The sequence below is a fragment of the Uranotaenia lowii genome, chromosome 1 (assembly GCF_029784155.1).
Source record: "Uranotaenia lowii strain MFRU-FL chromosome 1, ASM2978415v1, whole genome shotgun sequence".
Classification (NCBI taxonomy): Eukaryota; Metazoa; Arthropoda; class Insecta; order Diptera; family Culicidae; genus Uranotaenia; species Uranotaenia lowii.
Window position 1 is genome coordinate 83,086,054 of NC_073691.1, and position 27,391 is coordinate 83,113,444.

At 36.9% G+C, this 27,391-nt stretch overlaps 1 protein-coding gene across 1 annotated transcript in view; it reads right to left on the reverse strand.

Moving 5' to 3' along the window:
• The window catches only part of LOC129743620 (probable serine/threonine-protein kinase yakA), a 643,036-nt gene that overhangs the window by 166,743 nt on the left and 448,902 nt on the right, over positions 1-27,391 (reverse strand). The window contains exon 2 of the mRNA XM_055735703.1: positions 14,629-14,693. The gene's annotated coding sequence lies outside the window, so the exon portion shown is untranslated. The remainder of the gene's footprint in view (positions 1-14,628; positions 14,694-27,391) is intronic.

Sequence of the window (27,391 nt, forward strand, 5' to 3'; positions counted from 1 at the left end):
CTTGGAAGAAACATGAAAACCCAGTTTTGCACCCATTTCTGAAGTCCCTATCGGGTGATTTGTTTTCATTATAGTCATTCACAAAGCTTTGGTTATGACAGAAAGTTTATCCCAGAGTTCCATTTCGATAAGGGTGCTGGTAAAAACAGATAAAGAGTTTCAAAAATTAGCATCTGATGGGTCAATTACAAAAAAAAAAACATGAATTATTGTTAAGCATGTACATACCTCTTTTGAAGCTTAATAACTTTTTATGATAACTCTTATCGAAATGTGTTCCTCAGATGAAGTATTGTCACAATTAAAGTTTTGAACCACTTAAATTAAAAGAAAAATCGGTTGATAAAGACCAAATTATTGGTGAAAAACTGTTTTTTTGTCCATCCCGAACAAAATTCACTCAATTCTTTCTGTAGTAATTTCGCATGGAACCCTGTGCTAGTACCTTCATATTTTAATTTTGTAATTAAGTTAAAAGTCTCTTCGTTGGATTGAATGTGAATACGGAGCTCGATTTGTATTTTCTAGTAACATTCTTTGAGGTGAAAGTTGCAATAAAGGACAGTTTTTTAAAAATAATTTTACGAGAACTTCATTTTCCATTAGTCTTTGAATTTGTTTGGAAGAATAAGTTTATTTATATAATTTACTATGTACAATATGAATCTCATTGCAGTTATTCCATGGATAATTGGTTTTTTTGTTTGGACATAATGCCAGCAAGTAATGGAAGCTTTTAGCGCGTTTTTTTTTTCATTTTAATATAGAAGAACATGATCTTTTGCAAGATTTTTATTCAAACCAGAGATAACTACCTGCTGTATAATTCACAAATGTTTTCTTTTAAAAAATGGATGAAGATTTCATGTTTATAATTGTTTGTGCATTCTCAAATCAATTGTTCAACAAGCGCAAATTTATATTTTTTTATTTGAGACGTTTCAAAATAACTGCGTTTATGCGAAAAAGTAATGAATTTTACTTTTGTTAAAAACTTGATAATTGAATTCATTTATTGAAGCGCTTTGTTATGTAAAACTTGTTTTGAAGAAATACTATAATGGTGTTGAACTCAGAAGTCATGAACGTTTCCGAAAAAAAGTGAATCAATTTTCGTGACGTCACAACGCATCCTTTACACGGGTACAGCTCACAACCTTCTGAACCGATTTTCATTCTAAAAAATGCATTAAATTTCTCTCAAAAAGTTTGAAGAGATCCCTAATTTTTGGCAATATGTGACATTTAAAGGAACCATAACTGAATGAAAAATAGTGGAATTTTGGCGCTTAAAAATAGATACCTTTATTATTGATTCAAGAGCGTGAAGTTACTGTGATTATTTTTAATCTAATATCAAGCCGAAAGATAGCTTTTAACAATCATTTTGCAATAATTGTTTTCATATAGCTAGGTTTTTGACGAAGTGTTGTTTGAAGTGAAGAACAATTGTTAAAATCAGTTTATTTTCATACTACAGTTTTTAAATTTCAACGACAACATACTTTATTCTACAAAAAGGTAACTGAATATCTTTTGATGGAAAATGAAGCTCAAGAAATAACTTTCCTAATGCTGAACAATTTTTTGTTTTGAATAATGAAAAATAAAAATCGGTTCTCCTGTTGAGGGGCGCTTGGAATGGGTCAAATATATTTTTCTGCATGGGCTTCGTCGAATGAACGGCTTTTGCCAGAAAAGAAAGCTCAGTGTTAAATGTTTTGAGGGTTGATCAATATCACCTTTCGCGCGCGATAAAGTAGTATGATTGCTATCAATAGTTGGGCGCGATGAAGACTTCCGCCTGGAAAAAATTACGCGATGAGGGCTTTCGTCAAACATGTTTTATGATTTGCAGGTTGATTGTTATCAACCGTTGAGTGCAATGAAGACTTCCACCTAGTTGATTTGGTTATTGGTGGCGCGATGAAGACTTCGGCCTAGTAGATTTGATTATTGTTGCTGCGATGAAGACTTCCACCTAGTTGATTTTATTGTTTTGGCGCGATGAAGACTTCCACCTAGTTGATATGATTATTGTTGGCGCGATGCAGACTTCCGCCTAGTTGATTTGATAATTGATGGTGCGATGAAGACTTCCGCCTTGTTGATATGATTGTTGATGGCACGATGCAGAAGTCCGCCTAGTTGATTTGACTATTTTTGGCGCGATGAAGACTTCCGCCTAGTTGAACTAATTGTTGATGGCGCAATGAAGACTTCCGTCTAGTTGATATGATTGTTGATGGCACGATGCAGACTTCCGCCTAGTTGATTTGACTATTTTTGGCGCGATGAAGACTTCCGCCTAGTTGAACCAATTGTTGTTGGCGCAATGAAGACTTCCGTCTAGTTGAACTGATTGTTGTTGGCGCGATGCAGACTTCCACCTAGTTGATTTGAATTTTGATGGCGCGATGAAGACTTCCGCCTAGTTGAACTGATAATTGTTGGCGTGGTGCAGACTTCCGCCTAGTTGATTCGCTTGTTGTTGGTGCGATGAAAACTTCTGCCAAGTTGATATGATTATTGTTGGGACGATGAAGACTTCCTCTTAGTTGATATGATTGTTTTTGGCGCGATAAAAACTTCCGCCTAGTTGATTTGATTATTGTTGGCGGGATGAAGACTTCCGCCTTGTTGATACGATTGTTGTTGGCGCGATGAAGACTTCCACCCAGTTGAGTTGAAGTTGCCTATATCTCTGGCTGTCTTAATACATAATAACACTGTTGGCGTACTGCAGACTTCCGTCTAAAAATGACTCAAAGAGAGCTACCTTCTAAAATAGTTAAAACTTTGATTGAACAATAGTTGGTCGCGATGCTTGGGTGAGTGCTGTGAAAAGGCTATCGGGTTGAATGCTTCTGTCACAGGAATAATAGATTTTCGTCCAATATCAACATCTGACGCAATGGTATAATTTGTTCAAATTTATTCAAAATGTTTAGGCATCAGTTTTCGGTAAGGCGCGATAGAGACCTACGCCAGGACTAAGCCCAGTGATGCAAGAGTTGGAGCTTTTTTGTTGGGCGCAAAAAGCATCATAATAAGGAAATTGATTATGACTCAATTGTTTAGGTTCGATTTTATCGAGTATTGAGATAAATCGGAATATCATCCACCTGAAAAAAAGAAGTCTTTCTTGATATTCTTTTAAGGTAACAGGTTCTAGTAAAATCATTATTGCGGAGTCAAATTGATTGATTAGTGATTGCGAAAGCATGTCTTTTTTCTTCAGAAAACTCCATTGAATTATCATCATCCTTGGGATAGCTGCTAGATTGAAACTCGGGATTCCGATTGGTTTTAGGAAAACAATAGGAGCTACGCGTACCATTATTCGTTGAAAATGGTTTTATCGATTGCTGAGGAAAACTCACGTCATAGATGAACAGCTGGAAGTCGGAAATGTTGTTTAGTTTTATATTTCCTTGTGCAATCGATTCTATAGACCGTAACGTTTTGTAACCATCGTTCGGGAATTTCAATTTTTATTCGTACAGTGTTTCCTCAAGACATAATTCAACGTTAAAATAAATCAAAACTGATATAAACCTCTCAATAGTATCCCTGTTTTTATTGAAAAAAAAACTTCTAGTAAATGTTCAATAACTATCATGTTTCGAAAAGGAGGCTTCAGAATCAGAATCAGTTCGGTCGTACACGTTTGAAGTGTCCGAGAGTAAAAATCATTTATAATGATCGATTAAAAAGCTTCACTTTTCCCATACCCACTGAATGAAAGCCCCCAGTCAGTCCCATCTGCTCTCGATCATTTGTCTTCGCCGTTAACCACGAATGAAAGGTTTTAAATCGGCAACAATGTATGTTGTAACTTCACGCGAAAACCCTCCCGTTGCCGTTCGTCACTTCTCGCTCCAAACTTTCCAAGCACGAACTTCGATCGTTCTCCAGAGTGAGGACCCCGATCACCCAGAGCCCAGTCCTCTGCCAAATGGCAGGTTATCTTTCGGGCGGCATCACACGATTCAATTGAAGAGTGCAAGCAACTAAACCCCAATGGAGAGTTTAAGTATGGAAGACTAAATGAATGAGCAGTAGGTCCTACCTACTTGCTCACTTCAAGCAAGACCCTTTGGTTAGTTAGTTTTTTCTGTGTATTCCCCATTGCGCGCGCCCTCTCTTATCTACTGCAACAACAATATTGGCAGAACGACTCAGTTTGCCCTTCGGGCTTGGAGGAATGGTTGCAATTACAACACGCTGACCGATTCCTCGGAAAGCCCTTCAGTTAGGTGCCTGTACCGACTTTATGATCACAAACCGGGAGGAAGTTGCCGCTGACCGCAACTCGAACTGCATCGCGCATAAACAAATCGCCACAAGCAGATTTTGAGACGGCCATTCAAGCCATAACCCTTTCCTGCTGCTAGATTAGGGTTGCCAGTTTTTTTTTCAGTATGTATCCGGGCCGGACAAATCCGAGCTATTTTATCTAAAAACCAGGCAAAGCCCGGGCATTCGATTTCAAAATTGTCAACCGAAAATCCGGGCAAAATCAGGGAAAACTTGATCAAGAATTCTTACAACACAATTGGTTTTTTAATCCGGGCTATTTTGAATGAAAATCTGGCAACCAGGCCGAACCGAACTTTTCCAAAATTTTGTATTAACTATCCGGGCAAACCCAGATAGAATTGGGCAATCTGGCAACCTTATGCTAGATTACTAGAAGAGTTCACCATCACAAGAAGAACGTGAAGGAGAAGGTTTTAAGCTGTTCAGTAATGGGCTTTTCGAGAGGTGGTCTCATAGAACTCTGTTTGTTGCATGTAGGACCCTGCCCAAGCACCAAACCAGCAAGAAATCAACCGTCATGATCTTCGTCGTGTGGCCTTCGGGTGTAGTGGAAGTGTTGCTGATTGGACTCCATCAGCCAACTCCCATCGTCGTTTTTTGCGGGTCCTGGAGCCTCTTTGGTTAGGAAGCGACACTTATTGGTTCTAATTTACCGCAAACAGCAAAGTGTTTAGTTTTTCAATTTGTATTCATCATCAACAAATGAAATAGGGATTTTATGTTTTCAAATCTGTCAAAAAGCATAAATGGATTAACATTCTTTAACCAGAACGATAAATATTCAAAAAACTCTCAGCTTCTGTTTTTGCTGCACCACGTTCATCAGAAAAATTAAATATTTTGACCGTGGAATTAGCCGGTGAGATTAATGGAAACAACAATGACGCTGATCGCTGACTACCGGACCGGGCTGATGCATGCTGCATTTTCTGTTGTTTTCTCCTTCTCCGACGAGTTTAATTTTTCTGTTGTTTTCTTAATCTGCAAGCCTTCTGCGCGCTTCTCAAAACCAGTTATTGATAAATGCGATACGGCGAAACTCATGAAATTAATTCACCTATAAAAGGAATCAAAGCTTCTCTTAGAAACACAAGTGAATTAAATAAAAAATACTTTTAACGCATCTAGCTTATTATTTTCACTGAACACACCTAATGAGTGTCAGACGAATTAAAAAATTGAACTCAAATCTAGAAATGACATTTAACATTGAGAAAATTATTCAATTATCATTGAAAAATTCTGTAAACTGAGGTCTTCGATGATCGAGGTAGCTTTTATCGAATGAAAAATCTGTTTGTCTGCCTGTCTGTTCCCTATGGACTCGGAAACTACTTGGCCGATTGGGCGTGAAACTTGGCAGGGTGGGTTATTGGAGGCCAGGAGAGGTTCCTATTATGGTTTGAGGACATTGAAATTGTGCAGCCTCTTCTATGGGTGTCGTGTTAGACTGAGTCGATTTGGGATCATTTTCGAATTTCTCAAACCCTGGGGTCTTAAAAGCTTCGTTTTGGTTCAAAACTCATCCATGATTTTCGGCAGAATTTTTAAGTAACGTTTACATGAGTAAATTTGAACTTTTATGTTTGCATAGGAATATTGAATATTTTGTACTGAAAAATAAACATCAGTTTTGTTTCTTCTTTGGAACCAAATTTGCTAATGGTTTTTGTGCCAGTTCATAAATTATCTAAGCAAATTTTCCGCTGAACAGCTTTGTCCAAGACCGTAACTTTGTATCTTATTACGAAAAAAAGTTATTAGGTGTTTAATGGGGGCATGTCTTCTGGCATTGATAAACAATAAATTCAATTGATAAAGACGACAAATTTAAGCAGAAGAAAATGTCGAAGTTCGCCTTCAAATATCTCGTTTGGCAGGTCATCTGCTCTTGCGGACTGAAGACTATTCTAAAAGTGTCCTAGAGTGGTATGAGCCAATTCTGTCCATTTTGTTCCAAAGGATATGGACCCGCCAATCTGTCCGGAGCTACACCCGGTGGAGCCGTACTGGGCAATAATGAAGCGGGAACTTCGGAAGAGCAAGAAGACAGTTAAAAACAAAAAGGACATGTTAAGAAAATGGAAAAAAAAAACTGAGGAACTGGTACCGGTTGACACTGTAAAGACTTTGATAGAGGGCAACAAGCGAAAATGCGTTCAATTTTACACTCAAGGCTCCATCGATTGACTTTTCTTTTGATTTTTAAAGTTTACTATTTGTAAAAACTATCCAAACATTTTGGTTATTTCTCATTCCGCCGAGCATGCTCCTTAGAGTTTGTGTTGAACGACACTCGCGACGACCGAACGTTTCACCGCGGCGATTATTCTGGACTGAAGAATCGCGTGGCAAATGTAAACAATAACAGAGAGTCACAAGTGAGAGAGAACGTCAATTCGCTATTGTACTAGACTGGCTTGCCAGGTGCCCAGATTTGTCTGTAAAACACAGACTTTCGATCCTTTGTTCAGATATTGGGCAGAACCAGATTTTGCCCAGATTTTTGCTCAGATTACCCTAATTTTTCATACTTTCAAAATAGAGTGATGAAATCAATATTCATGTATCGGATAAGATCCGTAAGTGCCAGGAACGTTGTAGGAAACAGTGTTCGTTATATAGTTTTTTACTCGAAAGTAACCCTAATACAAAACCACACCAACACCCTCCCCCCTTCAGACACGTATCGTCAAAAATTTTGATTCCAGATTTGTGATATCCTTTGTGCACAGACATACACAGGCTTTTTTCCCAAATTTCCCAGATTGATTTTTTTTATCCTCAACACCTGGCATCCCTGGTTCTAGAATCGACGAAGGTCGAGTTCACAGTGAGCGCGAAGCGAATTTCCAATTCGCGCGAAAACCCGCTTCTCATTGAAACACGTTGAAAAAACATCGACCGACCACAGTGCAAGCGAATTTTCGCGCGAAGAACCGGCTCGATCGCGCGAATTCATCAAGTTCATCCGGATATACACTGAAAATATTCTCTCGGATATTTTTCATCGCAAATGATAATTTATCAAAAAATCTCTTTCAAAAGTTAATTTATTTGATTAAAATCACCATTTCTGGGTTAGTTATGAAAAAAAACGCGGATTTTTAGCGCGGATTTTCGCAAATAACACGATGTCAGTCTTGAAAGACCACAATACGTGTACAGGGTGAAGGGGCTGAACGGATTTTCTTCTTGTAAAAACATTTATATTTGTACATAATATTATAATTCAAGAACAGTAACATTCAAAAACAAAATCAAGATTATCAGTAGTGAACCAATTTCTAGCAACTAACACAAAGTTTACATAGGTAATAAACAATTATAGAGCTTTATTTTTTGATACTCGACTTATTAATTTTAGTTCCGGGAACGCAAACGTGTTGAAAGAAATATTTCTGCCTAAAAACGGTTCCAATTGTAGCTCCAGATGATTCCATAGGTGGTTAACTCGGGTACATGATGAAAATTTATGTTCCAACGTTTCTACCGCATTCTGACAATGATCGCAGTTGGGACTGTTTGCTCTACCAGTTCTAGCCATAAGAGCAGCATGTGGAATTTTTCGATGCATGAGGAAGTACATTTGGGACTTTTCATCGGAGTTTGAAGTTGATTTTCGTAAGTTTTTCCATACAAGTCTCCATGCCACATGAGGTTGTTTTTAAACGATTTTCAACTTATTCGTGTTTTTTTCTGAAGTACATGTAGAGAGCTGAGGCTGAAGGATGATCTTTTAATCGGTCTTCGATGTATGGAATTTCTTTGACTATAATTTTCAAACAAGGATACAGAGCTGGAATACCACTTATATTTGGGGGCAGGCTTGCCATTTCTCTAACGAGAATCACCGACGTGTTCGGTTTTCGATTCTCGGTAGAGATTCTCTGAAACGCACCGCAGAGATTTTTAGCCGAACCTCTGTAGAGAATCTGTAAATCAACACGACGAAGCGAACGCACACTACAGTGACAAAAATTTTCAACCTCGGAGAGCGACAGCGACGGCAACTGGCTTTTACCAACACATACGAAGCTGAACCACTCGCCCGAAACATTCATCGGTTGTTGATGCTATTATTATGCACACCACCGTGTTTGTTTTTGTCTTTGCTTTTTCGTGGCTTGAAAAAATCGGTTCTGTGTTTTCACCGTGGTGCTCTCCGGTGACAAATTGTTGCACGCCGCAGCTATTGAAATTAGGTATGTGTGGCTTTCGAAACCGGGGTGCGAATAATGTGTGGAGAGGAACACAAAATCTCACCCGAGTTATTTGCAGCTATCGCACGGGGGTGTTTTATTCTCCGTTCTCCGTTTTTCTCGGTAGAAAATGGCATCTCTGTTTGGGAGACTATTCATTTGTGCTGAGAATGAAGCAGCAAAAGATGTAGGATTCCAGGCTTTTTACGAATCTTGAAATGAGCAACGATTTACATTTCCTAATGGGTAGATGCAGGTTAAGGCCACCATCCTCTTGAGGCAGGGAAAAGTTTCCCATTGACACCCTTGTAGGGTATCGTCCCCATATTAATGTTAGTTAGTTTTTGTAGATCTGATATTATTACTGAAATATCGTCGGCGTAGGCTACTACAAAGTCCAAAGGGTTATTACAGATGGTATTAAATTTTTACTTTTTTAAGTTTTTAATTTTTTTAATACAAAGAGGTGCATACTAATAGGATCCCCTTGCCGAACGAAACATGGAATAGGAAAAGGTCGGCTTAAATTTCCATTACCAATAACACAAGAAGAAGAAAGACACATAATTTTATTCAATAGAGATACAAAACTTCGGTTGAAGTGCATGTTCCTCGTTATATTGAGAAGAAAGCTTTTATTTACACGATCAAAAGCATGATCTAAGTCAAAGGAGATGACTTTAGCGGATTTTCTTCGGCAGTTTATTTCGACGATCCTGTCTTTAATAGCAGTCACAGCTTCGAAAATGTTCTGTTTTCCATTCGAACACTTTTGCGTATCACTCAAAATATTGTTTTCTGACATAACCTCTCAAGTCGTGTTTTGCGCTCACAGTTGTGATACTGCAAATTAATTTGCATAGATTTTTTCACGTGTGATTAACTTTTGCAAAACACCGAAGGTTTTTTTTCAGTGTTGAACCGCTTCGCAATTCGCGTGCAAAATTCATCCGGTGAATGAATATTTCGCTTCGCGCTCACTGTGTTCGTACCCGAAGAGTGAATTCGTAGTGTTCAGATTAGACATCATTAGGGAAGTGTTATCAATATGAAGGATGGATAATCCAAGCATATGTATATCACTTTTGTAACCTGATCTCTAAACATGACTTGACGAGAATAAATGTGATTATATTATCAGTTATTGATACAAATAGTACCCTGTTTTATCAAGTATCACAACAGGTTATGGGCATTGGGGTTAACTGGCTGTAGTTTTGTTTTGATATCCGCCGAGCCAACATGAGCAGAGGCGAGAAGGCTCACTCATTACTGCTATCAAAACCACCAGTTTATAGTCACATCCAGGGTGCGCTGGCTGTTCTGCCGCCAGAGGAGCTGAACTCAAGGTCGATCGTCGACATCAAGCGGTTGTTTCTAGATTCTGAGCTACACACCAGCATTACATGAAGCCAACATTGAGGTGAGCCAGCGGTAGCAAACCACGCTTTGCGGACTACGCCAAGGAAATGAAATAATCGGTGCTTGGGGTGCGGCGAGAAAGGTCGAGCGGAATCTCTAAGGCGAGCCCAACTTCGAAGGTCGCGCCTCCGCAGACTAGCGGAGTTCTGAAGTTTGAAACTCCGCAGGTTGGCGGAAACAGGAAAAAAGCCATCAGCCAGGCGAAAATTGACACCAAGGCCACTATGAATGGCGAAAGGCTCATAACATGGCCTGTGAAGGGAGATTGGTGGAGGACATCTCAAAGCTAGCTACATCGATCGAGCTGTCCACAACCAAGACTGGTGGATCAATGAAGGGGACTTAAAATGGCACTGAACCGCTAAAAACCATGATTAATTGTAAAATATAAAAAAAACTAGCTGATCCCGTACGAACTTCGTTTCGCTTTAAATCATTGGTACGTCAAAATGAGTTTAGAAAATGAATTCGAAACATTCTTTCGACAATTTTGGGGAAAAAATTCAACAGTGTTTAAAGTCGCTACTATTACTATTACTTGAAATTCAAATTAAAATTTATGTGAGAGTGTTTTCTTCTCGATCGGTTGCAAAATCTAGACATTATGGTAGAAACATGTACTATTTGTTTGTGTGCACGACTCTTTTGCTTGACCTTCACACTTAAATTGGTATCAATTAACTGCCTCCAACAAAATTATTGCACAAAACACTGAACTTTCAATGAAACCCTCTTTTTCTGTCCCATGGCCCGAATTTCGATAATTGAAACCAATTTTACGTTCCTCAAAACTCCCTTGTGCCATTTTTTCTTTTAAAATTATATGTAAAATAACGTCAGGAACTTGAAAACAATGATCAGTGAATATAAACGCCCCTTTCGCCGACCTTTGACACGGAACATGCTACCTGGAGTCAATTGCTCATAGTTTATAACCCTCATCTGAACATTTTCATCTCAATCCGATGCATGATCACGACAATATCGCGAAAACAGTGAGCAACTAACATGGAAGGCCTTTTTTTGACCACGATTCAAAACTTGACACCTGAAATCAATTATCTTTTCTGTTAAACTCCCATGTGTTAATTTTCATTACAATTCTATGCTCAATCAAGAGAATATCGTAAAAACAGTGAACAGATAATAACCCCTTTCGCCGACCCTTGAGTCAAGATTTGAAACCTGAAAGCAAAAGAGCGTCCCTCAAAACTCCTATGCGGGAATTTTCATCTCAATCCAATGTAGAATAACGTCAAAATCGCAAAAAACACTAAAGTTGGGTATGGACGACTCCTTCAGCCGACTTCTGATCCGCAAATCGATTGCTCGTCTTTCAAAACACTCATGTGCAAATTTTCATCACAATCCGGTGTATAATAACACCAATATCGCAAAAACATTAATCAGTGAATATGGATGACCCCTTTGGCCAACCCCTGACCCTAAATTTGATAACTGTAATCGATTGCTCGTCTCTCAAAACACTCATGTGCAAATTTTCATCACAATCCAATTTAAAATAAAGCCAATATCGCAAAAACATTAATCAGTGGATATGGACGACCCCTTTTGCTGACCTCAAACCCTAAATTTGATAACTGTAATCGATTGCTCGTCTCTCAAATCTCTCATGTGCAAATTTTCATCACAATCCGATGTAAAATAACGCCAATATCGCAAAAACATAAATCAGTGGATATGGACGCCCCCTTTTTCCGACCTCAAACCCCAAATTTGATAACTGTAATCGATTGCTCGTCTCTCAAAACACTCATGTGCAAATTTTCATCACAATCCAATGTAAAATAAAGCCAATATCGCAAAAACATTAATCAGTGGATATGGACGACCCCTTTTGCCGACCTCAAACCCTAAATTTGATAACTGTAATCGATTGCTCGTCTCTCAAAACACTTATGTGCAAATTTTCATCACAATCCGATGTAAAATAACGCCAATATCGCAAAAACATAAATCAGTGGATATGGACGACCCCTTTTGCCGACCCCTAGCCCTAAATTGGATAACTGTAATCGATTGCTCGTCTCTCAAAACACTCATGTGCAAATTTTCATCACAATCCGGTGTATAATAACGCCAATATCGCAAAAACATCAATCAGTGGATATGGACGACCCCTTTTGCCGACCTCAAACCCTAAATTTGATAACTGTTATCGATTGCTCGTCTCTCAAAACACTCATGTGCAAATTTTCATCTCAACCCGATGTATAATAACGCCAATATCGCAAAAACATAAATCAGTGGATATGGACGACCCCTTTGGCCAACCCCTGACCCTAAATTTGATAACTGTAATCGATTGTTCGTCTCTCAAAACACTCATGTGCAAATTTTCATCACAATCCGATGTAAAATAACGCCAATATCGCAAAAACATAAATCAGTGGATATGGACGACCCCTTTGGCCAACCCCTGACCCTAAATTTGATAACTGTAATCGATTGCTCGTCTCTCAAAACACTCATGTGCAAATTTCCATCACAATCCGACGGAAAATAACGTCAATAACGTGAAAACAATATTTGTCTTGTATGGACGACCCCCTTCAGAAGGGGTCGTCCAAAAATCTAAAAACATTTTTCATCATTCCAGGTCCTAATGAGCATCCATGCCAAATTTCAGATCTCTAGCTCTTAAGACGGCTGAGTCTATAGAGGACAAACAAACAAACAAACAAACAAACAAACATACAGATAATTGCTTTTTATATATATAGATAAGTTGTATACACAGAAAGACACAGAAGACATGGTCATCTAAGCAATGCTGGCGTAACTACACTTATGTTACAGAAGATGGTAGAAGGAGTAGATTTTTGCGTCGAGACTTCAAACAAAAACGAAGATTTCGAACGCTTTTTAGCTGGGAATTAGTCCAGCAAAAAGTTCAAGAGTCTACAAATATCGAGGTCAAGTAGGCCACTTGTGTTACCGTGTATCGAATTCCCGATTCAGCCATTTTGGCTATTTAGGCTATGCAACTGCGAAACTCATGAAGTTCGTTTACCAACAAACCCCAGAAAAGCTGAGCAAATCTTATGTTTGTAATCAAACTCATTGAGAGTCCCAATCACTTCTCGCCTACTTACTGTGAAAGTCGGAGAATCTCGTGTTTCAAAAAACCTTGGAAGAAACCACGTTTCATGGTCATCGACATTTCGTGACATTCAATTATGACTGCTCACATTTCACAGTAATCTACCAAATGAAACGCAGGAGCGAGGTTTTAGAAATTTAAGGGTTTAGAAGCGGTGGCAACGACGCATTTCAATCAAAATTTGGCTAAACTTACATAGATGCGTTGAACGAGATTTTCACGGATTTTTCAAGGCAAAATTCGTGCAATGGGTTTCAATAGTTCCGTATACTCCCCAGCAGAATGACAAGAGCGAAGAGAACATTTTCTTCTGTTTAAGAACAGTAAAAAGACCCACCATCGAATGTGAGGCTGCAACGAGCCATGCAGCCTGCCTGCTCATCAGACATATATTATTACTATTATTATTGCACATCGGAATGCGTCCGTCGCTCGGTCGTCGTGACTCGATATCAAATCAGTGAGATCGTTCCGTTTTTAACGTGGCCCAAAACCTCGGCCTCGGCTGTGCTTGAACAAGACTCGTAAAGAATATTGATTTTTTTTTCTCTGTTTCATCATTGCGCTTATTTCCCTTCAATTTCGTGAGGCCAACGTTAACAGATTTCTTGACTCTTTAATCCTTCTGGCTTTTTTTTTTCTTTCTGAGGTTCTTTTTTTCACTCATCTCTGCTGCCGAGAGCATGAAAAATGAGAAGCAAAGATGCTGTTATTTTCTGCCATTGCGTGCCTTCGCTCAAGCTTTTGGGACAGAGAGATCACATAAATCGCAGCAAAATTTCGCAAAAGATTCAAACCTGTCCCAGGAACAACAAAAACAACCTCCGAAATGAACCCATAAAAGTAGACAAAAAAATCGCACTTTCACGCGCTGCATTTATCAGAATAACAATAATCGGAAATTTATTACGACCTCATTAACGGCAATCATTGCGTTGTTTAGTGAACACAAAAAGCATCGGGGAGCAGCAGCAACAGCGATTTTATTCAATCGAGCGGAAGGGGGGGACCCGCGAGCAAAAAAAATCGATCCTGCCGGAATAAATGTGCGTGTGGATTATATTTATTTCCCTGGCAGAGAGTCTCGACATTTTTTTTTCTCTTCATTTTGTTGGTCGAAGCCCCAACCTGTTTATGATTGGGGGGAGCAGCCGGTGTGGAGGGTATTAATTTTCGCGCCTTTTTGTCGAACCGCTCTCGTGAGCAATTAAACGTGAATAAACTAGGAAAATATTGTTCGTTCGGCGGCCAAAGTTTTGTGAGCGGTGTTTGACTGTTTTTTTTTGCCACCCAGACATCCAACAACAATTACTAGCTACTGGAGGGCGTAGCTGCTTAATTGCTCTGTTTTCGATTGCTAATGACTCGGAATAAACAGGATTTTAATTGATTCAATGGACCATTAGCGGGTACTTGGGTCAAACTCTTGACAAGTTTATTTTCTTACGGAGGTATTGTTTTCGAATTACACAAACAAATAACGAACCCGATTCGGTTTGTTGAAGAAGTGTTGAAGAAGTGAACAAGGTGGGCAGAAGAAAAACAACACTCAATTACCTGGCATTGTTTGAGTCTATGCGATCATCCAAGCTCAAGGTCCGTCTCGTTTGTATCAAACTGACCTGAAAATAGAGAGAATGAGAGGAATTACAATATGAACATTTCAAGGTTTGAGAGTAATGTAGTTTTTTGCTGTGGAAACACTCAAACAAGTAACAGTAACAGTAACAGTAACAGTAACGGTAACAGTAACAGTAACAGTAACAGTAACAGTAAGAGTAACAGTAACAGTAACAGTAACAGTAACAGTAACAGTAACAGTAACAGTAACAGTAGCAGTAACAGTAACAGTAACGATAACGAAACGGTAACAGTAATCGTAACGGTAACAGTAATCGTAACGGTAACGGTAATGGTAACGGTAACGGTAACGGTAACGGTAACGGTAACGGTAACGATAACGGTAACGGTAACGGTAACGGTAACGGCAACGATAACAGTAACGGTAACGGTAACGGAAAAGATAACGGTATCGGTAACGGAAAAGATAACGGTAACAGTAACAGTAACAGTAACGATAACGGAACGGTAACAGTAATCGTAACGGTAACGGTAATGGTAACGGTAACGGTAACGGTAACGGTAACGGTAACGGTAACGGTAACGGTAACGGTAACGGTAACGGTAACGGTAACGGTAACGGTAACGGTAACGATAACGGTAACGAAAACGGTAACGGCAACGATAACAGTAACGGTAACGGTAACGATAACGATAACGATAACGATAACGATAACGATAACGATAACGATAACGATAACGATAACGATAACGATAACGATAACGATAACGATAACGATAACGATAACGATAACGATAACGATAACGATAACGATAACGATAACGATAACGATAACGATAACGATAACGATAACGATAACGATAACGATAACGATAACGATAACGATAACGATAACGATAACGATAACGATAACGATAACGATAACGATAACGATAACGATAACGATAACGATAACGATAACGATAACGATAACGATAACGATAACGATAACGATAACGATAACGATAACGATAACGATAACGATAACGATAACGATAACGATAACGATAACGATAACGATAACGATAACGATAACGATAACGATAACGATAACGATAACGATAACGATAACGATAACGATAACGATAACGATAACGATAACGATAACGATAACGATAACGATAACGATAACGATAACGATAACGATAACGATAACGATAACGATAACGATAACGATAACGATAACGATAACGATAACGATAACGATAACGATAACGATAACGATAACGATAACGATAACGATAACGATAACGATAACGATAACGATAACGATAACGATAACGATAACGATAACGATAACGATAACGATAACGATAACGATAACGATAACGATAACGATAACGATAACGATAACGATAACGATAACGATAACGATAACGATAACGATAACGATAACGATAACGATAACGATAACGATAACGATAACGATAACGATAACGATAACGATAACGATAACGATAACGATAACGATAACGATAACGATAACGATAACGATAACGATAACGATAACGATAACGATAACGATAACGATAACGATAACGATAACGATAACGATAACGATAACGATAACGATAACGATAACGATAACGATAACGATAACGATAACGATAACGATAACGATAACGATAACGATAACGATAACGATAACGATAACGATAACGATAACGATAACGATAACGATAACGATAACGATAACGATAACGATAACGATAACGATAACGATAACGATAACGATAACGATAACGATAACGATAACGATAACGATAACGATAACGATAACGATAACGATAACGATAACGATAACGATAACGATAACGATAACGATAACGATAACGATAACGATAACGATAACGATAACGATAACGATAACGATAACGATAACGATAACGATAACGATAACGATAACGATAACGATAACGATAACGATAACGATAACGATAACGATAACGATAACGATAACGATAACGATAACGATAACGATAACGATAACGATAACGATAACGATAACGATAACGATAACGATAACGATAACGATAACGATAACGATAACGATAACGATAACGATAACGATAACGATAACGATAACGATAACGATAACGATAACGATAACGATAACGATAACGATAACGATAACGATAACGATAACGATAACGATAACGATAACGATAACGATAACGATAACGATAACGATAACGATAACGATAACGATAACGATAACGATAACGATAACGATAACGATAACGATAACGATAACGATAACGATAACGATAACGATAACGATAACGATAACGATAACGATAACGATAACGATAACGATAACGATAACGATAACGATAACGATAACGATAACGATAACGATAACGATAACGATAACGATAACGATAACGATAACGATAACGATAACGATAACGATAACGATAACGATAACGATAACGATAACGATAACGATAACGATAACGATAACGATAACGATAACGATAACGATAACGATAACGATAACGATAACGATAACGATAACGATAACGATAACGATAACGATAACGATAACGATAACGATAACGATAACGATAACGATAACGATAACGATAACGATAACGATAACGATAACGATAACGATAACGATAACGATAACGATAACGATAACGATAACGATAACGATAACGATAACGATAACGATAACGATAACGATAACGATAACGATAACGATAACGATAACGATAACGATAACGATAACGATAACGATAACGATAACGATAACGATAACGATAACGATAACGATAACGATAACGATAACGATAACGATAACGATAACGATAACGATAACGATAACGATAACGATAACGATAACGATAACGATAACGATAACGATAACGATAACGATAACGATAACGATAACGATAACGATAACGATAACGATAACGATAACGATAACGATAACGATAACGATAACGATAACGATAACGATAACGATAACGATAACGATAACGATAACGATAACGATAACGATAACGATAACGATAACGATAACGATAACGATAACGATAACGATAACGATAACGATAACGATAACGATAACGATAACGATAACGATAACGATAACGATAACGATAACGATAACGATAACGATAACGATAACGATAACGATAACGATAACGATAACGATAACGATAACGATAACGATATCGATAACGATAACGATAACGATAACGATAACGATAACGATAACGATAACGATAACGATAACGATAACGATAACGATAACGATAACGATAACGATAACGGTAACGGTAACAGTGAAATTGTCAGTAGAAATTCGAGATTTCAGATTTCAGATTCCGCTTTCAGATTCAGATTTCAGATTCAGATTTTAGATTTAGATTTCAGATTCAGATTTCAGATTCAGATTTCAGATTCAGATTTCAGATTCAGATTTCAGATTTCAGATTCAGATTTCAGATTCAGATATCAGATTCAGATTTCAGAATAAGATTTCAGATTCAGATTTCAGATTCAGATTTCAGATTCAGATTTCAGATTCAGATTTCAGATTCAGATTCAGATTCAGATTTCAGATTCAGATTTCAGATTCAGATTTCAGATTCAGATTTCAGATTCAGATTTCAGATTTCAGATTCAGATTTCAGATTCAGATTTCAGATTCAGATTTCAGATTCAGATTTCAGATTCAGATTTCAGACTCAGATTTCAGAATAAGATTTCAGATTCAGATTTCAGATTCAGATTTCAGAATAAGATTTCAGATTCAGATTTCAGATTCAGATTTCAGATTCAGATTTCAGATTCAGATTTCAGATTCAGATTTCAGATTCAGATTTCAGATTCAGATTTCAGATTCAGATTTCAGATTCAGATTTCAGATTCAGATTTCAGATTCAGATTTCAGATTCAGATTTCAGATTCAGATTTCAGATTCAGATTTCAGATTCAGATTTCAGATTCAGATTTCAGATTCAGATTTCAGATTCAGATTTCAGATTCAGATTTCAGATTCAGATTTCAGATTCAGATTTCAGATTCAGATTTCAGATTCAGATTTCAGATTCAGATTTCAGATTCAGATTTCAGATTCAGATTTCAGATTCAGATTTCAGATTCAGATTTCAGATTTAGATTTCAGATTCAGATTTCAGATTCAGATTTCAGATTCAGATTTCAGATTCAGATTTCAGATTCAGATTTCAGATTCAGATTTCAGATTCAGATTTCAGATTCAGATTTCAGATTCAGATTTCAGATTCAGATTTCAGATTCAGATTAAAGATTTCAGATTCAGATTTCAGATTCAGATTTCAGATTCAGATTTCAGATTCAGATTTCAGATTCAGATTTCAGATTTCAGATTCAGATTTCAGATTCAGATTTCAGATTCAGATTTCAGATTCAGATTTCAGATTCAGATTTCAGATTCAGATTTCAGATTCAAATTTCAGATTCAGATTTCAGATTCTGATTTTAGATTCAGATTTCAGATTCAGATTTCAGATTCAGATTTCAGATTCAGATTTCAGATTCAGATTTCAGATTCAGATTTCAGATTCAGATTTCAGACTCAGATTTCAGATTTCAGATTCAGATTTCAGATTCAGATTTCAGATTCAGATTTCAGATTCAGATTTCAGATTCAGATTTCAGATTCAGATTCAGATTTCAGATTCAGATTTCAGATTCAGATTTCAGATTCAGATTTCAGATTCAGATTTCAGATTCAGATTTCAGATTCAGATTTCAGATTCAGATTTCAGATTCAGATTTCAGATTCAGATTTTCAGATTCAGATTTCAGATTCAGATTTCAGATTCAGATTTCAGATTCAGATTTCAGATTCAGATTTCAGATTCAGATTTCAGATTCAGATTTCAGATTCAGATTTCAGATTCAGATTTCAGATTCAGATTTCAGATTCAGATTTCAGATTCAGATTTCAGATTCAGATTTCAGATTCAGATTTCAGATTCAGATTTCAGATTCAGATTTCAGATTCAGATTTCAGATTCAGATTTCAGATTCAGATTTCAGATTCAGATTTCAGATTCAGATTTCAGATTCAGATTTCAGATTCAGATTTCAGATTCAGATTTCAGATTCAGATTTCAGATTCAGATTTCAGATTCAGATTTCAGATTCAGATTTCAGATTCAGATTTCAGATTCAGATTTCAGATTCAGATTTCAGATTCAGACTTCAGATTCAGATTTCAGATTCAGATTTCAGATTCAGATTTCAGATTCAGATTTCAGATTCAGATTTCAGATTCAGATTTCAGATTCAGATTTCAGATTCAGATTTCAGATTCAGATTTCAGATTCAGATTTCAGATTCAGATTTCAGATTCAGATTTCAGATTCAGATTTCAGATTCAGATTTCATTTTCAGATTTTCAGATTCAGATTTCAGATTCAGATTTCAGATTCAGATTTCAGATTCAGATTTCAGATTCAGATTTCAGATTTCAGATTCAGATTTCAGATTCAGATTTCAGATTCAGATTTCAGATTCAGATTTCAGATTCAGATTTCAGATTCAGATTTCAGATTCAGATTTCAGATTCAGATTTCAGATTCAGATTTCAGATTCAGATTTCAGATTCAGATTTCAGATTCAGATTTCAGATTCAGATTTCAGATTCAGATTTCAGATTCAGATTTCAGATTCAGATTTCAGATTCAGATTTCAGATTCAGATTTCAGATTCAGATTTCAGATTCAGATTTCAGATTCAGATTTCAGATTCAGATTTCAGATTCAGATTTCAGATTCAGATTTCAGATTCAGATTTCAGATTCAGATTTCAGATTCAGATTTCAGATTCAGATTTCAGATTCAGATTTCAGATTCAGATTTCAGATTCAGATTTCAGATTCAGATTTCAGATTCAGATTTCAGATTCAGATTTCAGATTCAGATTTCAGATTCAGATTTCAGATTCAGATTTCAGATTCAGATTTCAGATTCAGATTTCAGATTCAGATTTCAGATTCAGATTTCAGATTCAGATTTCATTTTCAGATTTTCAGATTCAGATTTCAGATTCAGATTTCAGATTCAGATTTCAGATTCAGATTTCGGATTCAGATTTCAGATTCAGATTTCAGATTTCAGATTCAGATTTCAGATTCAGATTTCAGATTCAGATTTCAGATTCAGATTTCAGATTCAGATTTCAGATTCAGATTTCAGATTCAGATTTCAGATTCAGATTTCAGATTCAGATTTCAGATTCAGATTTCAGATTCAGATTTCAGATTCAGATTTCAGATTCAGATTTCAGATTCAGATTTCAGATTCAGATTTCAGATTCAGATATCAGATTCAGATTTCAGATTCAGATTTCAGATTCAGATTTCAGATTTCAGATTCAGATTTCAGATTTCAGATTCAGTTTTCAGATTCAGATTTCAGATTCAGATTTCAGATTCAGATTTCAGATTTCAGATTCAGTTTTCAGATTCAGATTTCAGATTCAGATTTCAGATTCAGATTTCAGATTCAGATTTCAGATTCAGATTTCAGATTCAGATTTCAGATTCAGATTTCAGATTCAGATTTCAGATTCAGATTTCAGATTCAGATTTCAGATTCAGATTTCAGATTCAGATTTCAGAATAAGATTTCAGATTCAGATTTCAGATTCAGATTTCAGATTCAGATTTCAGATTCAGATTTCAGATTCAGATTTCAGATTCAGATTTCAGATTCAGATTTCAGATTCAGATTTCATACTCAGATTTCAGATTTCAGATTCAGATTTCAGATTCAGATTTCAGATTCAGATTTCAGATTCAGATTTCAGATTCAGATTTCAGATTCAGATTTCAGATTCAGATTTCAGATTCAGATTTCAGATTCAGATTTCAGATTCAGATTTCAGATTCAGATTTCAGATTCAGATTTCAGATTCAGATTTCAGATTTAGATTTCAGATTCAGATTTCAGATAACAGATTAAGAATCCAGTTTTTTTTCGGTTTCTTCTGAATTTTATAATCGTTGATCATTATTTCCCTTGAGAAATTAAAACTAAAGTTAGACGTACCATTTTTTCTGGCTTATACGAAGTTCATTCACCGTTCCAAAACCGCAAAAAACCCGGGAAACATTTGTCTTGGTCCATGCAAAATTAAGCATAACAACTTGTCTAACTTCCGTCCGTTGACCGAGACTGATGATGGCGGATCGTTCGTCGATTTCCTTCTTCGATAAATATCCTTTTTTTTATTTCCACGACCAAGTCGAGCTTCTGAGTCCGTCGTAATTTATCGTTTTAATTCACGGGAATAAAACATGTGCCCGCTTCTACGACTGGTTTAGGACTCTCTACTCTGCCCGGTAAAAGCTGTTCAGGATAGCAATTTTTAGTGGAATAATTTATTTATGCAAAACAGGGATTAATTGAAGTCTTTATTTCCCTAGAAGCTAAACTATGTACGTTCAAAGTAGGATAGCACAAATGGTTCCACCACCATCATCGGCATATCGGATGTGTGCGGTTTGGCTTGGAACCACTCCCGGATAGGTACCTACCTAAAGTCGGATGGCCTATCTAGCAGTTTTTTCATATTGCGTTGGTTTACTGGTATTTTATCTAGAAGGATGGTTCAATTAAATTTTCTCAACTTCCTAAAATTACCAAAAAAAATTAAACAGAACGACATTTTATATGGGGTTTTTAGAGAGATCCTCTTTTTTGAAAACAAATCTTGAATATCTTAAAAAAGTTTTGCATCATTCCGAAAAAACTCGTTATTAACATGTGGGTGAGTGTAAAAGTGCGAGAAAATGCCTTTGTAGCTTCCAAGGTGTCCGGTTTATACTTTATTTCCACCGGTTCCCGTTTGCCTTTCTTTTCCGATACTATTCACGGCCCAGGTCCCGGTCAAGGACTGAGTTCTGAAATTAATGGATTGTGCCACACAATCCGCACCGTTCTCAGACAGCACTGACACATTAGCAGCCTCATCGTGCCAACCACGAAACAGACAGGGGACAGGGGTTGGTTTGGCCGTCCAGCCAGCCTTAATCAGTCCGGGATCCATTGAACAAAATTGTCCTCCGGGGCTGCTCTCCCTTCTTCTTTCCGTGGGCTGATGGAAAAACGCCGAAGTACCATCTAATAAAAGGATCAACGGGAGGTCCGAGGGATTAAGCCGGACGAAGTCGGGTCAATTGTCGTCCTTCTTCCAGCCCGAAAATGTGTTCCACATTTCAATTGTGCTAGATCGGTACCAACCTTTAGAGGACACACTCGATTGCATCGTCGCCGGAAGTATGTTTGTTTGATTGTTCGTGGAAATCTGGACGCAGTTCATCGATGTCCCATTCATTTGTGATGCATTTGGTTTGAACCGTTAGATAATGCAATGGACAGAAAGGTGCCTCCGGAGTGTATTGTTTCGATTGGCATTCCTCTTTCATTCCATCGAAATTTGATGAGGTAATCGATAAATGGTCGGATTTGAATACAACAACTGGCACAAAAATGCAAGCATCAAACCACAAGGTTTTGGGATGACTGGAACATTCGATTTGTTCATCGAAATAGTTTAAAGATTGTGCTGAACTCGAATATTTTGTCAGACTTTGTTTATTATCTCTGAATTAGGAAATATAAAATATAACGCACAAAAAAAATTCAACGACATCGTTGATCACTGACCGGTAAGCCATTTAAAAACCGTAAACTATCGCGATACAATGTTCTACAAACTTGTTCCTCATTGTATGAACTATAATATCTGCAATTTTGAGCTATAAAGCATACTGAACATATTTTAGAACATAAAAAATGAAAGCATTCTGATTTTTCATCCATTATGCCGAGAAACTGTACTTCAACAAATTGAGCTGAAATTTTTAAAAACCCATCACCCAATGGCTCCAACTTGGAGGGTGCCGCGACGTTTTTTTTTGTTTTTATAATGGACCAGTCTATTTTACACCTGTTTATCTGAACTTAAATAACAGAAAAATTAATTATAAAAAAAACCTTAATTAATTCACAAAAATTCCAGATATAAAGTACGTTTCGGGGCATATGGTTTCATTCCTTTTGTATTTTTTTATTCTTCTCAGCTGCCAAAATTTTCCTCGGCGTATTAGAGTCAAGTGGGGTAATTCCGAACAAGTGCCATACGCGCTGCTATGGGGGATGAATGAACACAAAAAGTTCCAAAGGTGGTAATTTGACATCCGATGGATAGCATTAAGATGTTTCAGATCTGTTTTCTAATCCAAATGATATCATTTCAGATATTTAAAAAAACCATTACCTCGTGAAACGGAAATCGTTTTCGACAATGTTCAATGTTTTGAATATCTGATAATAGAAAATCCAGCTGGAATGTTGTTATCACATGTTTTATATCCAGTTTATGATGCTTTATCTAGATTAAGAAGAAATTTTGAAAAATTTCATTCGCACTGATTCACAGATGAGTGTTCATATTTACCCCATAGTTTTCGTCCTTTGGGGTAATTATGAACACATATTCTTATTCATTTCCTGCCATTTCATTGGCTTTTTGATGGTCAAATGTTTTTTGCATCAATTTAGGTGGCCATTCACTAATTACCCAAACATTTCCAAAGCTATGGCAATTCTTTTCAGCCTCTAAAAAATTTGAACAAAACTGAAAATAAAATTTCAAAAGTGAAAACAGTAAACAAAACAGAAATTTTGAAAAAAAAACTCAATCCGTAACCACATTCAAACCAGTTTTTATTATGTTTAATAAATATGTGATAAGAACTTGCTTTTAGTTGATAGAAAAAATGGCAGTCGAAAGTTTTCTTAGATAAAGTGAGTGGTGCGTAAGGATAGTTTTACCGGTAATTCGGAACCCGAAAACCTGTATCCCAGGAATAGTTTTCTAATTCTGAATACAGGTTTTACATCCTTCCAAAAAAAGTTTTTTTTTAGTATTGATGAATATAAACTGGTCATAAACTAAAATTGAAGAAATGTTTGATTTTACTAAAAATAAAATTCATCATTTGTTTACAAATGTTTTTTTTTGTTTTTATAAAACAACCTATTTCGTTATTATTGCTAATTATTTTCATTATTGGGTGTTGAACTGAGATTTTCTGACACCATGTAAATCATATTGGACAAGTCTCAGGGTAAATATGAACATAGTTCGGGGTAATTATGAACATAATTTTTTAAGTAAAAAATCACCATAAACTGCTTACTATGGGTAAATGTAACGTATAACTACTGTTACTTTTCAAAAATTTTATACCAAGTTCGTAATTACCCCCTAAACAGTGGGGTAAATATAAACAGACCTCTCAAGGACGTGGGTTGCGACCGAAAAACAAAGTTGCTCTACAGAATGATGAGGAGCCCGGAAACATTCATTTTTGAGAGCCTTTACAGAATTTATGATTAGAAATAAACATATGGTGGCTGTAAGTGTGCCAAATGAAATTTTTTTTTTCATAACTACCCCACCTAGCCCTATATCCCACGTGACACGATGGTTCAAATCCCCAAAAAGCTGGAAAAAGATCAATTTTCAAGTCAGTGAAAACAATATTCAGAATTCGAATGTTTTGATGTAATTAGATATTTTCTAGGACTTTTTATACACCTTCCCTGAAACAAACAAGAACGATAACTTAAACCAAAAATAAAAAAAAATAAGATTTTTATTCATAACTCCAAACAATTAAAAAAGGCATCTGTATCTTTTGGACTTCATAAATTTCTACACCTTACTTACTTACTTAATTATCCCGCGCCGATCCTCCGGTGCATAGGGCCGTGGTAAAGACCTCCACTGTTGACGATCCGGAGCCAGCGTCTTCACCTGGTCCCAGTCAAGATTCTCGTCGACAGTTCGGATTTCAGCGGCTAGGCTTCGCCGCCACGAGTTTCTTGGTCTGCCTCTTCTTCGATGACCTTCTGGATTCCAATCTAGCGCCTCTCTGCAAATCTCGTTTTCATCTCTTCGCAGCGTGTGCTCAATCCATCTCCACTTACGTTCCCGAATCTCGATTTCTAGCGCCCTTTGATGACACCGGCGATATAATTCCTCATTCGAGATCCAGTTGCCAGGCCACCAAGCGCGGATGATATTCCGCAGGCAGCGGTTTACAAATACTTGCAGTTTTTGCATCGTTACCGCATATTTACACCAAGTTTCGCACCCGTACAGCAATACGGATTTGACGTTTGAGTTGAAGATTCGGATTTTTTTTCGTAGAGAGATCTGGCGTGACCGCCAGATGTTTCGGAGACTCGCAAACGCAAATCGGGCCTTTCTGATCCGTGTTTCGATGATTTCTACACCGAAGTGATATTTTTCAATCTATTCAACAGTTTTTTTTATCAATATGATAAACTAATCAAGTTTCACTTAGTTGAGAACCTAAAGTTTGACGATAAAAAAGTTACTGTAAGTCGATTTTATCTGTTTATTTTTCAGAAGCAAAACTATAGCTTATGTTGCCGATCGCCGTGGTAAATTATATACCGTTGTTGTTATCGTTACCGTTATCTTCTGCTAGTTTTTGCTATATTTTGAATACGATAGCTTTGAGTGAACGTTGTTTGATTCAAAAATAAAAAATTTATAGTATTTATGCACAGTTATTCAAGCAATGATTGCTTCACAGGTAAAATCAGTTTTATATTCATGCAACTAACCTAGAGGAATTTTGGAGTCCATACCCCATTTTAACAAAAAATATTCATATATTAATGAAAAATTTTCAATTTTCAGCATGCGACAGTATGCAAAAAAAAATTTATCCACCCACCTCACAAATTTTCAATTGTAATGTTTTTCTGGTGAAAATCAAGTTGATTTCATGAATGTTCCTCCACAATTTATCATTTTATGTTTATTTATTATATTGCCATTGAAAATACGGCGTTTACATCTTTTCTCGGGGTTTTATGTCATAAATTATGAAAAAGGGTAAAAAACACGCAAAAAAGTGTATCCACCCTCAAATGGATACTACGATTTAAGTTTGTTTTACAGAGTTTTATTGTGTAGCCTGCAGCATTCTTGAATGAAACATTGTGTCTAGCTGTCATTTAGCGCTCTTGGAGTTTTCGTTTCGTGTTCAAAATTGGAAGTAATTGGTTGCAAAATGCCCAAAAAAAGCACAAATTCCGATCAGCATTCGATATTTGATGGTTGAACATCACAAAACCGGCAAAAGCTACCGTAATATTGCCGATATTGTCCAGCTTAATAAAGATACGGTTGCTAGGATTTTCAAGGGTACAAACAGCGTGGTTCAATCTCACCAGCTAAGCAATCGGGGCGCCCTTCAAAGAATTGACAGAGCTATCGTGAAGAAGGCAGAGCTGGACCGGGGACTATCAGCTCCGAAAATTGCGAAACTGATTGAAAGCGAATTTTCCATTCAACTGACATGACAAGAAAAGCGTATCAAGGTTATGGAGTGGCCAGCAGAGTCTCCCGACCTTAATCCGATCGAGCATCTCTGGTTAATTTTGAAAATTAAGGTTCAGGAGCAAAAACCAACAAGCATCCAGCAATTGCGGCAGGGAATCTCAACTGAATGGGACAAAATCACCTCGGAAACAACTGCTAAGCTTGTTTAATCGAAGCCAGGACGTTGTCAAGTAGTTATTGAAACCAAAGAATGTCACACGAAGTACTAAAACTATGTGAGTCAGAGGGGCGGATAAACTTTTTTGC